Here is a 9,569-nt window from a genome sequence, read left to right on the forward strand (position 1 = left end):
TGATGCCATTTGGCCTAGCCGTGGTCGTTGATTTTGTGACGTTGAGCATCATGCATTCATAGCATATTCGTAGGACGAAAGTCCAGTGATGGACCTTAATGCCATTGTGCGGATTGAGTGCAATTTATTGGTGTCCTGCGGTTCCAAGCGGGAATCGATCCTATGGTGGGGATCTTTGGAGAACGATGATGGAGTCATCAGTGATGAATTGGTACCACATGCATGAGTCCATTGTTGTTGCATTACATTGTTGTGATGATGTATGATTTAATGATATTGAATATTTGTGATGTGGAATACCTAAGTGATAATTGTGTTTGAATCACAAGGTGATGTTGTGAATAGGTGATGATGTAGAGGTGTGGGTAAGTATGTGTATAAGATGTAACACCCTTCTAAACCCCGCGGCAATTTTTAATAATTAATCAGAGTAAAAACATATGCACAAGGGTGCCACAATTATTCAAAATAATTAAATCAACTAAGGTCAAAGTCATGCTTCATTAGGAAACGGTTCACCAAAACATAATCATGTTTATCACAGCGGAATACTAAACATCATCAAATACAACCAAATGGAATCGTAATTCAACACCAAATAAAATGGATAATTTCATAAAAACTCTATAACTATCGTTCCCCAGTGTTACAGATCAGAGCATGACCGACACGACCCAACATAAACGGATAAACTCTACGAGTCATCCTCACCAAGCACTAATGCCGCTACTCCTCAATCTGAAAATGACAACATGTAAGGGTGAGTCTCATTCTCAATTAGTAAATATTATGCAATTCATAAGCAACAAGCATCATAATATACCGTTCACCCAATTATACATATTCAGATTCACATCCATTATTAATTCACACAATAATAGATTACAACACACACTACAGAAATCCATACAATCATATTATGACAGAATGCATATGACACAACTGACACTATGCATGTGGTACCAATAAACCGTGGAATCAATCCACCTAACCGATCTACGCCTCATCGAGATACGGCCCACCGACACAATTTCCACACAATGGGAAATATGTCCACCAACGATCCAAACATCACCGGGATCCAACATCAATGCATATGAATGAATGAAACACATATAACATACTTAAAACACACCGAATCACGATGAACAACTCATATCATCACCATATCACCGAATAAGTATGTACATGTTTTCAACATCATTCAAATAGTCATACATTCATCACAATCATAATAATAATCACAACCAATTCATCATCACATCAATTACATTGTTACACCTATCTCATATGCACACAATGTCAATTTTCATCAAGTAATTAAATCAAGCTTTATAGAAATAAAGTCGGCCACTGCCTACATTCATCATTCATCATATAAAACATTTAATTACTTGCATAACGCCCAAAACGGCATTAAAAACGGACCTATAGTTTGAAAGTTACGCATTTTTAAAGAAATGTTCCGTCACTAACAGCACGCGGCGCCAACCAGGTTCGCGGCGCGGAACGAGAAAAATTTACGCCTTCGCGGCGCCAACACATGGACGCGGCGCGACCTGAGCGTATCACAACTTCTTGGAATTCTGCCCAACGGTTCGCGGCGCAAACAGAGGTTCGCGGCGCGACCTGGCGATTTTGCAGAATTACGGGTCTGCGTTTAGACTCTGCGATTTCACATCCTTTTCACCCAAAAACGATTCCAGACATCACATTCAGGCATATAATCATCACACAGTCAATTATACACCATAAAACATCATTATTAGCCAAATAGTTCACACCATCATCATCAATTCAATCCAAATGAGAGTACTCTAACCTAACAATCCCAATATAGAATTGAACCAAACCATACATCAATATACCTATTACCTAAGATCACATAAGAGATACTAAAAGGAAGAGTCCCCCCTTACCTCGATGAATTTCTTGAATGCTCTCCTTCCGGCTTCACGTTCTTGCCTCTTTCTCTTCTCTTGCTCTTTTTACGTGTTCTTCTTTTCTCCCCAAATGGTTCCTTTTTCTTATTTTATGAAAAATAAAATAAAATAAATTAACCACAACTTAGTAAAAGGCCTAACTAATTAGCACCCCTCTTTTACTATCACCACACCATAAGCCCAATAGCTCTTACTCCCTCATTTTCCAATTAAATCCAATTTAAATTCTCAAATTCCAATTATTTAATTTAAATTTTAATTAAATTAATAAACTGAAATCATGGGGTGTTACATAAGATGGATACGTTGTATCGGTATATGTTTGGTTGGTTATTTGTATACAACTATTATATTTGTTCCTTATGTCTTACATAATGATTATGAAATACTCACCCTTTTTGTTTGAATGTTGCTTCCACATGGGTAACGCGCAGGTAACCAAGAGTAGTCCGTTGAAGTTTGAGGATAACTTCATGGCATCCTTTTACCGTTGTTTAGATTGTAGGGAGTCTTGCTCTAATACGTAACATCGAAGATGGGGTCGTCATGTTTAGAACTATTATGTTCACTTTGATTATTTGAGTTTGGATTACATTTTGATGTTGATGCTTTGAGTTATACTCATGAACCATGAGATTTATTTGATGTTTTATGAAGATCTTTCTAAAGATGGTTAAGTTGTGAATTTCGTTGCGAGATAATTTGTTTGTGTGTTGCTATGTTAAATGAAATTTAGTTTTTAAATAAATATTGAGAACCCGTGTAACGGAGCAAGACTATTGTTTATTTATGAAGTTTGTATGACGATGCGACACCCTTGTTGGTGATCTTTATTTGATGTAATTTGTATTATATTGTGCATATCCTTGTGGGTTAGAAGGGTGTTACATGGGTCACGATGGTTAATGTTGGGTGGTTCAATTGGATATGCATGGAAACTGTTGAAAGAGTATTGTGAAGTACTTTTTAGTTTATCGTTTCCATAGGGATTGGTGCGATATCACCGCCGTTCTATAGCTTATTTTGTCGTGAGTTAAAGTTACTTTGGTTTTGGGTTTGCAAAAGATCATTAAACAATTTTAGTAGCAAGGATTAAATTAAAGAAAGTTCTAAGTTTTAAAGAGTGTATTTTCAAGTTTCTCCAAAATTACTTGAAGACTTAGTTTTGATGAAGACAACATATTTCAAAAAGGATGAGCAAAGATAAATGGATAGAACATCAAGACTTACAACTTTCATGAAGATTAAAGACTTGGTTTGATTGATCTTAAAATGTTGGTACAAAACTAAAACTCTTTTACATTGATATCGTTTAGTGCTCAAAAGATATACTTTCATACAAATGCATTATCAAAGTTTCATACAAATGCATACCATAAAGTCTTAGCCCTTTTAGAAAATGTTTTTAAACATCTTTAGTATGATGTAACCGGTTACCAAAAACATGTAACCGGTTACATTGCTGGCAGTAGCGTTTCACATTTGTTATTGTTGTTTTTCAACATGATGTAACCGGTTACATCATTTAGGTAACCGGTTACATGGTCGTGAATTTGAATTTTCTGGGCATAACGTAACCATATAACCGGTTACATCTGAACCAGTGGCACTTTTTCAGGCTGTTTTGAATCCAAACGAATTTGTCTTTCAAGCCATTAACCATTGCATTGTTCCATCAATATGCAACCATTCTAAAAGGTGTAAAGTCACCTATATATTCTATACATTTTAGATTTTATTCTTTACCTCTTTCATAATATTCACAACCTTTTTCTCACAAATATTTTCAAACAAAGTGTTCCATATTCTTCAAATTTCATTGAGAAATTTTCTGCATTGCTACATATCATTTCAGAAAAATATTCTCATACATTCATATACATTGAGCACTAACATATCCTTGTGAATTGTTTTATTTGAAAGGGAAGATCAATCCAAGATTGATATATTATTCATCATCATAAACTCTTGTATCATTAAAAATGTATTTCTCCTTACTATCCAGGATTGTTGGAAGCAAGTGTTGTGTTTGAAGAGGATTGTTCTTCATCCACATTAGTGTTGATTGATCTTAAAGGTGTTAAGAACCTTTGATCACCCTATAGGTTAGATAGTAGGCATAGGCTTGTACAATCATTCTAACTATAGTGAAATCTCTTTCGTGTTTGAAAGGGGACTGGAGTACTCTCGGATTGTGAGGGGAACCAGTATATATCGCTGTGTTCTTTATCTTTCCGCTTTTACCGCTTTCATCACCATTACCAAGAAAAAGATAAAAACCATCAAAAGCCTTCAAACACTTAACCAAAAATTAGTAAAGACATTCTCACAAAACCGATTAAATTTTTGAAAACCTAATTCACCCCCCCTCTTAGGCATATCTGATACTTACAATTGGTATCAGAGCAAGTTATAGGTAACTTGTTCCTAAAGATCCAGAATGGCTTCCGCAAATCAAAATCCAGTTTTCAAAGATGGTGGTTCTAACAACAAGCCTCCATTGTTTTGTGGTGAATATTTTGACTTTTGGAAAATCCGAATGAAGGCTCATCTAGAAGCACAAGGAGAAGAAGTTTGGGAGGCTGTCCTACAAGGTCCTCATGTCCCTATAACGGTTGTTAATGGTGTTGGATCGGAGAAACCTAAAGCATCATGGGATGATAATGATAGAAAAAGGGTTCTTGCTGACAAAAAGGCGGTCAATCTTCTTCAAGGTGCTCTTAGTATGGATGAATTTTTCCGAGTATCGGCATGTACAACATCAAAGGAAATTTGGGATACTCTTGTAGAAACTCATGAAGGTACCACTGAAGTTAAAAGATCAAGATTGAATACTTTAAGCCAAGAGTACGAACTGTTTAGAATGAAGCCCGGAGAAACTATTCTCGATTTGCAAAAACGATTCGTACATTTGACAAATCACTTGAAGGCACTTGGTAAGACTCTTACTACCTAAGAACTTAATCTTAAAGTGCTCAGATCTTTGACAAGGAAGTGGCAACCAAAAGTGACGGCGATATCCGAAAAGAAAAATTTATCAAAATTTACTTCCGCAACACTATTTAGAAAACTTCAAGAATATGAGACGGAACTTGGAAGATTGGAAAAGCATGAGAACTTAGAGAAGAAATCCAAAGGCATTACATTAAAGGTAGATTCAAAAGAAAGCAAAATGAAAGATGCATCGGATGAAGATGAAAACTTCTTGCTTCTTGTAAAAAGGTTAGGCAAATTTTTTGGTAATAAAAATAATATTGATAATACTAACTATGTCAAAAGAAAGAAATTCTCAAAGCATAAAGATAAAGAAGCATCCACTTCATCACAAGAAGTTACATGCTATGACTGTGGGAAACAAGGACACATAAAGCCGGAATGTCCAAAGCTCTCAAAGAAGAATGGATTCAAAAGCAAAAAGGAATTCAAAAATAAAAAGGCCTACATAGCATGGGAAGATAATGAAGTAAGTTCCTCATCGGACTCCGATAGTGACGAAAGTGCAAACCTAGCACTAATGGCTTCACACCACTCCGACGATGAAGAAGGCGAGGTTAGTTATGATGATTCTCTTTTTGATAATGGTGCACAAGGTGCAATAGATGAATTATTAAAAGAATGCAAAATTCTCTATAAAACTATCTCATCTCAAAAGAAAATAATATCATCTTTAGAAGAAAAGGTTAAGATAACTGAAGTAGAACATAAATATGACAAAGAAAAGATGATTAGTGTTATAGAAGATAATGTTGCATGCAAGAATTGTGAATCACTTTCCTTCCAAATTGCCCAATTAAAACGTGTTTTAGAAAGATATGAAAAAGGGCAAATTGGGTTGGAAAATGTTCTTAGCACACAAAGATACTCCAATGATAAGAGCGGACTTGGTTTCTCTAAATTTGATAAACCAAGATCCAACAAGACTATCTTTGTCAAGGCTAGTAACCAACCAATTCAAGAGAAAGTGATCAAACCTAAAGTAATGCAACATTATCCTAAAAGGAAGAACTTTTTTAAGAAGAAATCTTATCCTCCTAGATATAGAAGTAACTTTGAACCTACTTGTTTTTATTATGGTATTATTGGTCACACACCCAATGCCTGTTATGTAAGGAACTTTAGTGTTCCTAGTGGACATTATGTATGGGTGAAGAAAGGAACTAACTATGATGGACCCAAAGCCACTTGGGTACCTAACAAAACTTAATTTGTTTTGTAGGCATGCTTGAAGACCACTTCAAACCTATGGTATCTAGATAGTGGTTGTTCAAAGCATATGACGGGAGACCTAAACCAATTTTCAGATCTAAGGCTAAAGGCCAAGGGTTTTGTCACTTATGGAGACAACAATAAGGGAAGGATCCTTGGCAAAGGCAAAGTTGGTGCACCACCTTTCACATCCATTGAAGATGTTCTTTATGTTGAAGGACTAAAGCATAATCTTCTAAGCATTAGCCAACTTTGTGACAAAGGCTTCAAGATCAAATTCACCAAAGAGGAATGCTTGATCATCGATGAAGTCACCAATGAGGTAAAACTCAAAGGTACAAGAATTAATAACATTTTTATGATTTCTTTAAATGATTTATCTATGAAAGTAAAATGTCTTTTGGTAAACAATAATGAATCATGGCTATGGCATAAAAGAGCAGCCCATATTCATATGGATCATTTAAATAAGTTAACCAAACATGATCTTGTTATTGGCTTACCTAAGATAAAGTTTGTCAAAGATAAACTATGTGATGCATGTCAAAAGGGAAAGCAAACCAAATCATCTTTCAAACCAAAGAATGTGGTGACTACAACAAGACCACTTCAATTGTTGCATATGGATTTATTTGGTCCATCAAGGACAAGAAGCTTCGGAGGTAATGTATACGCTTTAGTTATTGTTGATGATTATTCTAGATATTCTTGGACTTTGTTTCTTGTGCAGAAAAGTGATGCTCTTAAAGCCTTTAAGAAGTATGCAAAACAAATCCAAAATGAAAAATCATTAAAGATTGTATCCATAAGAAGTGATCATGGTGGAGAGTTTCAAAATGCATCATTTGAAGAATTTTGTGAAGAACATGGTATCTCTCATAATTTTTCAGCACCAAGAACTCCACAACAAAATGGAGTAGTTGAAAGGAAAAATAGGTTTCTAGTGGAACTTGCAAGAACAATGCTTAGTGATGCAAATCTTTCTAAATACTTTTGGGCGGATGCTGTTAGTACGGCTTGTTATGTTGGAAATCGAGTAATCATTAGACCTATTTTAAAGAAGACTCCATATGAACTCTTCAAAGGAAGAAAGCCAAACATTTCTCACTTTCACATTTTTGGATGCAAGTGTTTTATTCTCAATAATGACAAAGACAATCTCGGTAAGTTTGATGAGAATTCCGACGAAGGTATATTTCTTGGTTATTCTCTCTCTAGTAAAGCACACGAAAATCTTCCAAAATACCAAATTTTGCAAGTTTAGTAAACTTTGTGACTTTTATGTATTATAACACACGAAAATCTTCCAAAATACCAATGTACGCAAGTTTAATGAACTTCGTGACTTTTATGTAGTATTGCCCACGAAAATCATCCAAAACACTAAATTTTCCGAGTTTTACAAACTTCGTGACTTTTATGTAGTATAGCACACGAAAATCTTTCAAAATACCAATGTACGCAAGTTTAATGAACTTCATGACTTTTATGTCGTATTGCCCACAGAAATCTTCCAAAACACTAAATTTTTCAAGTCTTAAAAACTTCGTGACTTTTATGTAGTATAGCACACGAAAATCATCCAAAATATTAAAATTTGCAAGTATAACAAACTTTGTGTCTTTTATGTAGTATAGCCCACGAAAATCTTCCAAAATACCAAATTTTGCAAGTTTAACAAACTTCGTGACTTTTATGTAGTATAGCACACGAAAATCTTCCAAAATATCAATGTATGCAAGTTTAACGATTTTCGTGTCTTTTATGGAGTATTGCACACGAAAAACTTCCAAAATATTAAAATTTGCAAGTTCAACGAACTTCGTGTCTTTTATGTAGTATAGCACACGAAAATCTTCCAAAATACCAAAATTTTCAAGTTTAACGAACTTTGTGACTTTTATGTAATATAGCACACGAAAATCTTCCAAAATATAAAAATTTGCAAGTTTAACGAATTTTGTGACTTTTGTGTAGTTTAGCACACGAAAATCTTCCAAAAGACCAAATTTTGTAAGTTGTACAAACTTCATGACTTTTATGTAGTATAGCACACGAAAATCTTCCAAAATACCAAATTTTGCAAGTTTAGTAAACTTTGTGACTTTTATGTAGTATAGCACACGAAAATCTTCTAAACACTAAATTTTGCAAGTTTTACAAACTTTGTGACTTTTATGTAGTATAACACACGAAAATCGTCCAAAAGACCAAATTTTGCAACTTTACCAAATTTCGTGACTTTTATGTACTATAGTACACGAAAAATATTCCAAAATACCAAATTTTGCAAGATTAAAAAATTTCGTGACTTTTATGTAGTATAGCACACGAAAATCTTCAAAAATACCTATGTATGAAAGTTTAACGAACTTCATGACATTAATGTAATATAGCACACGAAAATCTTCCAAAATATTAAAATTTGCAAGTTTAACGAACTTCGTGTCTTTTATGTAGTATAGCACACAAAAATCTTCCAAAAGACCAAATTTTGCAAGTTTAACAAACTTCATGACTCTTATGTTGTATAACACACGAAAATCTTCCAAAATACCAAATTTTGCAAGTTTAATAAACTTCGTGACTTTTATGTAGTTTAGCACACGAAAATCTTCCAAAATACCAATGTACGCAAGTTTAATGAACTTCGTGACTTTTATGTAGTATTGCCCACGGAAATCTTCCAAAACACTAAATTTTTCAAGTCTTACAAACTTCGTGACGATTATGTAGTATAGCACACGAAAATCATCCAAAATATTAAAATTTGCAAGTTTAACAAACTTTGTGACTTTTATGTAGTATAGCCCACGAAGATCTTCCAAAATACCAAATTTTTCAAGTTTAACAAACTTCGTGACTTTTATGTAGTATAGCACACAAAAATCTTCCAAAATACCAATGTATGCAAGTTTAACGATTTTCGTGTCTTTTATGGAGTATTGCACACGAAAAACTTACAAAATATTAAAATTTGCAAGTTCAACGAACTTCGTGTCTTTTATGTAGTATAGCACACGAAAATCTTCCAAAATACTAAAATTTTCAAGTTTAACAAACTTCGTGACTTTTCAGACGTATAGCACACGAAAATCATCCAAAATACCAATGTATTCAAGTTAAAGAACTTCGTGACTTTTATGTAGTATAGCACACAAAAATCTTCCAAAATATCAAATTTTTCAAGTTTAACGAACTTCGTGACTTTTATGAAATATAGCACACGAAAATCTTCCAAAATATTAAAATTTGCAAGTTTAACGAATTTCGTGACTTTTGTGTAGTTTAGCACATGAAAATCTTCCAAAAGACCAAATTTTGCAAGTTGTACAAACTTCATGACTTTTATGTAGTATAGCACACGAAAATCTTCCAAAATACCAAATTTTGCAAGTTTAGTAAACTTTGTGACTTTTA

This window comes from Vicia villosa, linkage group LG4 (genome assembly GCF_029867415.1).
Source record: "Vicia villosa cultivar HV-30 ecotype Madison, WI linkage group LG4, Vvil1.0, whole genome shotgun sequence".
Classification (NCBI taxonomy): domain Eukaryota; kingdom Viridiplantae; phylum Streptophyta; class Magnoliopsida; order Fabales; family Fabaceae; genus Vicia; species Vicia villosa.